The sequence below is a fragment of the Pinus tabuliformis genome, chromosome 5_1 (genome assembly GCF_031772625.1).
Source record: "Pinus tabuliformis cultivar Carrire ecotype Pingquan chromosome 5_1, CPIR1, whole genome shotgun sequence".
Lineage (NCBI taxonomy): Eukaryota > Viridiplantae > Streptophyta > Pinopsida > Pinales > Pinaceae > Pinus > Pinus tabuliformis.
This window is the reverse complement of record NC_142305.1, coordinates 396,713,075-396,721,290: the sequence shown is the minus strand read 5'-3', so window position 1 is coordinate 396,721,290 and position 8,216 is coordinate 396,713,075. Positions and strand designations below refer to the sequence as shown.

General features: G+C 33.9%; 1 pseudogene; it reads left to right on the top strand.

Annotated features, from left to right (window-relative positions):
- The first annotated feature begins 6,216 nt into the window (after window positions 1-6,216).
- LOC149165127 (putative xyloglucan galactosyltransferase GT20 pseudogene) lies at window positions 6,217-7,980 on the top strand (annotated as a pseudogene).
- Window positions 7,981-8,216: the final 236 nt, after the last annotated feature.

Below are 8,216 nucleotides of genomic sequence, written 5' to 3'. Positions count from 1 at the left end.
TTATATTATTTCAAATGTAATTTGCACATACTATCTCTGATTTGTACTTATAATATCTAATTGGAAAGCCCGTATCATGATTTTTCATTTAAGTAGTACAAACGTTGCGTATCATTGGTACACACAATTCTCTATGATTTCTAATGAAAACAATGTTGTCTAGGGCTTTAAAATAACCCTTGAAGTTTAGGACCTAAAAAATTATAAGAAAATCGTAACAAAACCACATGACTTTGCTATTGTCATGGAAATCTACATATTATGTTATGCTATGTGGTTGCCAATGTGTCTCTAATGTTTTCTTATCATATTTTTGATTCAATTATGTTATTATGTTATCAACGAAATGAGAAAAAATTATATTGACAATTTTCCAAATTATCCCACTAGAGATTGAACAATTCTTTCCATTGTCAAACTCAGAAATTTTGACTTTCTGGTAGATTGTTGAAAACACATTTCATCAGTGATTGATAAAATTATTCTCATTGAGTGTTGGCATATTCCTTCTCATTGGGGGTTGAAAAATTCCTTCTCATTGAGGGTTAGCAAAAATCATTCATGGTAGGAAATTTTTTTCTTATTGGGCATCAACCAAACCCATCGAGGAATGATTCTAATTTGCCACCCTAATCATCAATGATCATTGGTCATCGGGCTTTAACCAATCATTTGAGTGGTTAAAGAAAACACCCCTTGCCAAAAATTTATGTCTACTGAACATATCCTTAACTGCCAATGTTGATATCATCCTTGTTTGAAGTGTTATGGGACTAACAGTGTCTAACCCTTCTCATTGTTCATAATGCCATATCATCGTTGCTATCTTGCCATGTGGCTATTCCATGTCACAATTATAGTGCCACCTCATCACCATCCATACTATCATGTGTACTCTGAAACATCATCATTTGTATGGCTAGAAAGAAACCATGTCGAGCACCAAAAGGGGAAGGTCATTGGGCATTGGCATGATCCTTCATTGGCTCATCAATAATATTGATAAAATTCTCCATCCATGATTTTTTCGAAGGTATTCATTAGCCCACTAATGGTTTCATTGAAAGTCCTCTTCGATGATTTCCATTGAAGCTCTTCATCAACCCATTTATGATCTCATTGAAAATATTCATTAGTTATTTTGATGAAGGTCTTCATCCTACCATCGATGATTTCATTGAATCTCTTCATCGACGATTTTACAGAGGGAACTAATTGATTCTTTATTGATTTTTCCAAACTTTGAATTTCTTCTTTGGTGATTGCCTCATTTCCTTGATTGAGAACTTATGAACTCCTCTTTTTTGACTTATCCTTGAAAAATTCTTTAGATAATCTTGTTTGTCTAATACAAAAAACTCACATTGATCTCAGTTATTGCTTTTTATTTCTTAATCCCTTTTATGAATTCATTAGAACTTTTTTTCCATCTCTGAAAACTACGATTCTTTGGCCAACTTTTGAAAACTGCAAACTCAGTCTAGTCCTAGGATGAAGTTGGACCATTGATCTCCCAATCAAATGTAATTTAGGCTATTAGATATTGAAACTTTGAAATCGCTATGGAATGATAAAATTCAATTTTCTAGGTCAAAATTTAACTCTGTAAATCACAAATCGATGATCTTAGTTATCTTCTTGATGATTATGAGGAAAAATTCACCACGAATTTGCTTAAAATATTGGAGATTTTACATCATTTACCTAAATTTCCACAAATTTGACATAAATCAAAACTATGGTATAGCGAATTTATCAAATCTGTGTTGGTCTCTCGCCCATAGGTGTCTAGTTTTGAACCATAGCTCTAATACAACCTTGTAAAAAACCAAGATCATGATCTGAGGCATGTTACAATTAAACATAACCTCAAATACCAATGTCATTAAGGGAATTTTGAGGTCTAAAATGGGTCTCCTAAGGAAATTATAAAATAATAGTGGAAATAATAAAATAATATTAGATTACATCATCAAATTTTGGAAGGAAAAAAATAAAAATTATTTTTTTCAACTCGTATTTTCAACTTATCTCCCTATGGGTTTACTTAAATTTCAAACAGGAACACTTGTTGGATGCATAATTTGATTTCTCATCCAAGGAGTACCATGTTGCATACTTTCGATAGACCTTGCTACGTGAAAAATAAGAAATACATGAAAAACGTGATTGCAATCAGGTGTTTTCATGTATTTCTCCATTTTTCATGTAGTAGGGTCCACCAAAAGTATGCAACAGGGGTAATCCTTGGATGAGGAACTAAATTTTGCATCCAACGAGTACTCTCGCTTGAAATTCGAGTAAAACCTTAGGGAGATAAGTTGAAATTATAAGTTGAAAAAGTAGTTTTATTATTTTATTATTTTTATTTTTTTTACCCCAAAAATGGTGAATCATCCCCCATGGTTGACATCATTATCTTGAATCCTATTGGTTCTTATAAAGTTTATTTTGGTTGTACATTTTTCTTAAGAGGCCCATTTTAGACCTAAAAATTTCTCTAATGAATTGTGAAAATATGCAAAAGATAAGATACTTATGCTAATGCAACTAATAGTCAATCCTAAAAGCATGATTACACATAAATTTAACATACACAACAACATTTAAACAAATAGATAATAATTTCAATGCATTATTCATACAAAACATTATGGAAGTAAGTAAAATAGCCAACAAATGCTTATCTTTAAAATGAATTCATTAAATTACTATAGATGTTGGATGTTCCACCCAACTGGACTCTGCTTCTCCAATTATTTCAACAACAAGTCACCCTCAAGTTGAGACTATGAGTCTGAAAGGATGGGAAAGATCCTATGGGTGTCTACTATCCACACTTATAGCCCAATACCTAGCGAAAACATAATGACGTGACTCCTGCAGAAATTCCAACCACCTAGCTATATTCCCTCGTAGTATGCACAACCTGAGGGATGAGATCTCCTTATTTGCACCACAATCCCTTAGATCATCTCCCTCCCCTATAAGGATCCATCACCAGAGTGGTCAATAATTTCTCAATTGGGGGCTCCATGAAATATAGTTGTTACAAGAGTTCTCTCACAACATTTATGTAATACATTGGGTAGTTTTCTCTGTGGGAACTCCTCACAAGCATACCAACCTAGTGCTTGGAAAAAATACTAACTTCACAAGTTGTCCTCCACATATGGTCATGAATTTCTCCTTTTTTCCAATGGTCTACTCTCCTCCCTTCACTTCTTGCTACTATTGCATAACTCCCCACACTCCCTACTTGAATTTTCCTCTTCCATGCATGCTTTCTTAACTCCCACTCTTCCCAAAGATGATTGTACTCATCCCCATGCTATCATAACTAAGTGATTTGACCCTCTTACTCACCTCTTACATGAGTGTACATACTCCCATGTTTCAATAGCTAGCTGAGATGGCTCTTCTATCAACATCACACTTGCATCCAATGATCGGTCTTAATAAGTCAATTGAGGAGTACATGGTAATGACAATTAATTTAGGAAAATAACACATGGTCATAGGCTCTCTATAACTTTGTTTAAGTCCATTTTGTAGCCAGTGATGTATTTCATTTTATTATTCTCAATACACAATGTTTACATATTACCACATCTTCACTGGGGGAGAAATACCATACCATGTGCATTCATATTGGGGGAGATATATTGAGGAGAAAATGACATAATATATTGACCATATAATAGGAGGTACAAAATTTTTATATATTGTGTATAAAAATTGAGCTCAAAATTAATAAAAAAAATAGAAAGGGGTACAAAAAGTGTTAAGGAAAAAATGGATACCTACAATATCTAGTGAAAGTAGGGAATTTTTAAATTGGAAAGGTGTATTGGGTTCATATTGGTAGGATGTTAGATAAAGTGATTTTTAGAGGTATTTTCCAATATGTAGTCAAATTAAGGGCATTGGTATGTCACAAACACTTGCCTAGCCTCGACCTTCCATAATATGTATAATTTATACATTGCTAATATGGAGGTCAAAACCAAAGTGTTAGAGTGGAGAAAATTGATGAAAATGAAGACATAACATAATCAATTAACAGTGTGGTAGTTTAAAAAAAGTATCAAAAAGAAATTACACAAATTTTGAAACTAAGACTATATTGTAGTAGTCATAGTAATCACTCAATTAATAATAATCATTCTTTTAACCATTTAAAATAAACAATTTATATTTATTATTAAGATAAATGTTATTTTATATTTATTATTAACATAAATGCTATTTTCATTATAATTATGAATGATATAATTATAAACTTAAGTAATTTTAGATTTAGTTTTTTTTTTAATGTATTATTAGTTTATGTCAATAAAAATTACAATATTTAAAAAATAAAAATAAAAAGTTACAATTTTTTTTATTAATTATGAATGAATATAAATTTCAATTTTCATTACTAATTTTAAATACTCATAAAAAAAGTTTAAATTCTTTATTCTAGGGATTAAATTTTTTAATAATATTTGATAAATAAAATGGTGGATAACAAATTTTTGTTTTATTATTATTATTTATTTTAAATCAAATATATATTTTTAATAATAATTCATTTTTTCAATAAAAGATAATTTTTGTTATTAATTTATTTACGTTTTTTTAATAATATATTATTGTAAATCCTAATGTCTTTTGGATTAATCACATCATTATAAAGTGCATTAATTGGTTCTACATGTTGATTAAATCATAATAATGTGATTAATCCCAAAAACATTCTTTTTTATAATATAGATCACAAAAACCTAATATCTAACAACATATTGTTGATTTATAATCATTAATTTCAAATATTTATAAAAAAAATTAAATTACTTATTATAAAAAATGAATGATTAAACTTTTTAGTTTTTAATAATATTTAATAGATAAAATGGTGGATAACTAATCTTTTGTTTTTTTGGATTTCTTTTAAACCCATATTTTTTTAAAATAATAATTCACCTTTTCAATAAAAGCGAATTTAACTATTAACCTATCCAGATTCAAATTTCTTTAATAATATATTGTTGATTTACAATCACTAATTCTGATACTTATAAAAAGTCAAATTGCTTAGTATGAAAGATAATGATTAAACTTTTTAGTAATATTTGATGGGAAAAATAGTGAATAACAAACTCTTTCTGTTTTTATTCACAAACAAACACTTTTGTTAATAATAACTCACATATTTAATAAAAACTAATTTTTTTTATTAAACCACCGTGATTCAAGTTTCTCCAATAGTGTATTCCATTTATGATCAGAGAAGGTATGAAAATTGTGCATGCCTTCATAGCTGTGAAGATTTGGGAGTATTCAGATTCAAATGTGAGTTGTGGCCCAGATGTTGGTTCTGGTATCTATTTTGGAAGTTATTCCATACTTGAATCTCGTTAAACTTGATTCTCGCTAGGAAAATATATTACGTTTGCAGAGTTCATTGGATGATTAGAGGTCGCAGGTTATTGTAGGTTGAAAGAAGCCTAACGATCTTTGACATTGTTGCCTGAACGGATTACCCAACTGTAAAAATAGCACGATCCTAACTACCGCTACCGTTCTAGAAATTACAGATTGTAGATTCCAAAGTTCAAGGAACCTCGAACAAACCATTTTATACAACGCAAGAAACTTGAAGAATTCTGTGTTGAATCGGTTTTCATTTAATTTTTTTGTTTAATTGAATCGTGTGCTCGCGTCGGGCTGTTCCAACGTGCAATCCTTGAATACCCAGGCATTGGAATATGCCCCAGACGTGGCCATGACAAGGACAGGATTAACTGTTAAAGAATTGGAGGCCTGCTCACAGGTTGTCAGGAGACTGGTCATGAATGATAAAAAATTTGGGGCCAACCCACAGAGGGTAAGAGTACTGAAATTTTCTGTAAAAGGAGAAAAACACTGTGAGGAGTAGAAAGATTATATTGGATTGAATTGGGTATAAATATAAATCTTCAGAACGTAGAACGAACGGTTTTGTGAGTAGAGTTATTTAGAAATCTGTTTTCTTGATTTCGAACCCATTAATGTGGTTCTGTGGTTCATCCTCTGGAGGAATAATCTGGCGTGATTTTGTGGCTCTGTTATGTTTCACTTTCACTAGGGTTTCATTCTTCAAAAGGGCATCGGTAGGATTTCATTCTTCAAAAACTGGCGGGATTCTGACTATAAACGTGGTGTGTCTTGCTAGTAAGTGGATCTCCAGCCATGAGGAAGCAGAGAAAGAGAAGTCTGAAGGTGGAGGAATCAGCACTGGGGATGAATTGTATGGGGACTGTACTACAGAAAATGCTGCTGTTGCCACCATTGTTTGCAATGCTTGCTATATGTTTTTTGATTGTGACAAGCATGTTGCCTGCCTCTGTTCTTCATGTCTGTTTTTCCAACCGTAAGTTGAATGTATATTGTGTTTCTGCCAGCACTACTCGTCTCCCACAGCCAGCAGTTATAGTTGAGGATGACAAGATTGGTCTTGGTAGCGATCAGGAGATTCAAGGGTTTCGTGTGGCGAGTCATGGGTTGAAGATTGCTTCGTCATTGATAAATGAGTCTGTCAATGTCAATGGGTATGGAGGGGCTCTGAAATTACGGGAGATCCCAACTGTTCATGTTGAGAGTTCACTGCTGGAGAAATTTGGGAATGTGTCGAATGAATTGGCCACAATGGGTAAGGAAAGAGTTGATGCAGAAAACATGACATTTGCTCACAATGTAGCAAAAATGCAGATAGAGGCTATTAGGTCTGCATCAATGCCTGCAGGCATGAAGGATCCGTGGCAGAAACAATGCAGAGGAAGGCAAATATATGTCTATGATTTGCCCAAAAAATTCAACACGGAGCTGGTGGAGCAATGCCACAGTCTGATTCCATGGCTCAATCTTTGCGATTATTTTACCAATGGAGGAATGGGGAAGCCCGTCCAAAACTTTTATACGCACTGGTATCAGACTCATCAATATGCTCTAGAGCTCACCTTCCATTCTAGAATCTCAAAGCACCCATGCCTGGTTTCCAATCCCGAGGAGGCGAATTTATTCTATATTCCCTTCTATGGAGGCCTTGATGTGGTGAGATGGAACTTCAGGAAGGATATCAGTAGTGAGAAACGAGATGAACTCGGCCTGGAGCTTGTGAATTGGCTTCAAGGTCAGCCATGGTGGAGGAGGCATGGAGGGGCTGATCATGTTCTGGTGCTGGGAAAGATCTCATGGGATTTCAGGAGATCAAATGAGACTGATCAATGGGGTAGCAGGTTGTTGCAACTGCCTGAAATGAGGTCAATTACAAAACTTTTGATTGAACGCCACCCATGGGATATGAATGAAATTGCAGTCCCACATCCGACCTTCTTCCATCCTCGTTCCGATGGAGATATATGGAAATGGCAATGGCAGATCACGACAAGCCAGAGATCTCATCTGATAAGCTTTGCAGGTGCACCCAGACCCAACAGCACAGAAAGCATTCGTTCCATTCTCATCGAACAGTGTGTGAGCAGACCAGAGGCTTGCAAGTTTTTGAACTGCAATTCCCGCGTTTGCCTAGGTCCTGAAAGCACGGTGAAGCTATTCATGCAATCCGAATTCTGCCTTCAGCCTACTGGTGATAGTCCCACTCGGAGATCCTTGTTTGATTCTCTTATAGCTGGATGTATTCCAGTGTTGTTCAATCCCTTTACGGCCTATTATCAGTATCCATGGCATCTGCCTGCTAATGAGAGTTCCTATTCAGTTTACATACCAGAAGAGACTGTTAGACAAAGGGAGATAAACGTAGTAGAAGCTCTGCAGAGAATCTCAGAGGAACAAAGGAAAGAAATGAGGAGAACCATAATTCAGGAAATTATGCCTGGTCTGGTATATGGTAACCCTGATTCAAGGTTTGATGAATTCCAGGATGCTTTTATGATTTCCTTAAATAATATTCTCTGGAAATTAGAAAAGGCTGGTATTTCAACAAATTCCTCCTAGAAGAAAGTCGTTTGAATCCATGACCAATTCCATTGTCGAAAGGACAATGCAGCCGAGGTGAATACAGAGGACTCTGTAGACAACTAAATTCATTTAAAGATTTTTCTGTACAGGAGATGTATGAACAATATTCGCATGTTTCCAGTATTTGTATTTGCAAATAACAAAACCCATTGAATTGGGTTAGACAATAGTTACAGGAGCTGTTTCGGCTGCTTATAGTTTAAAAAAAACAC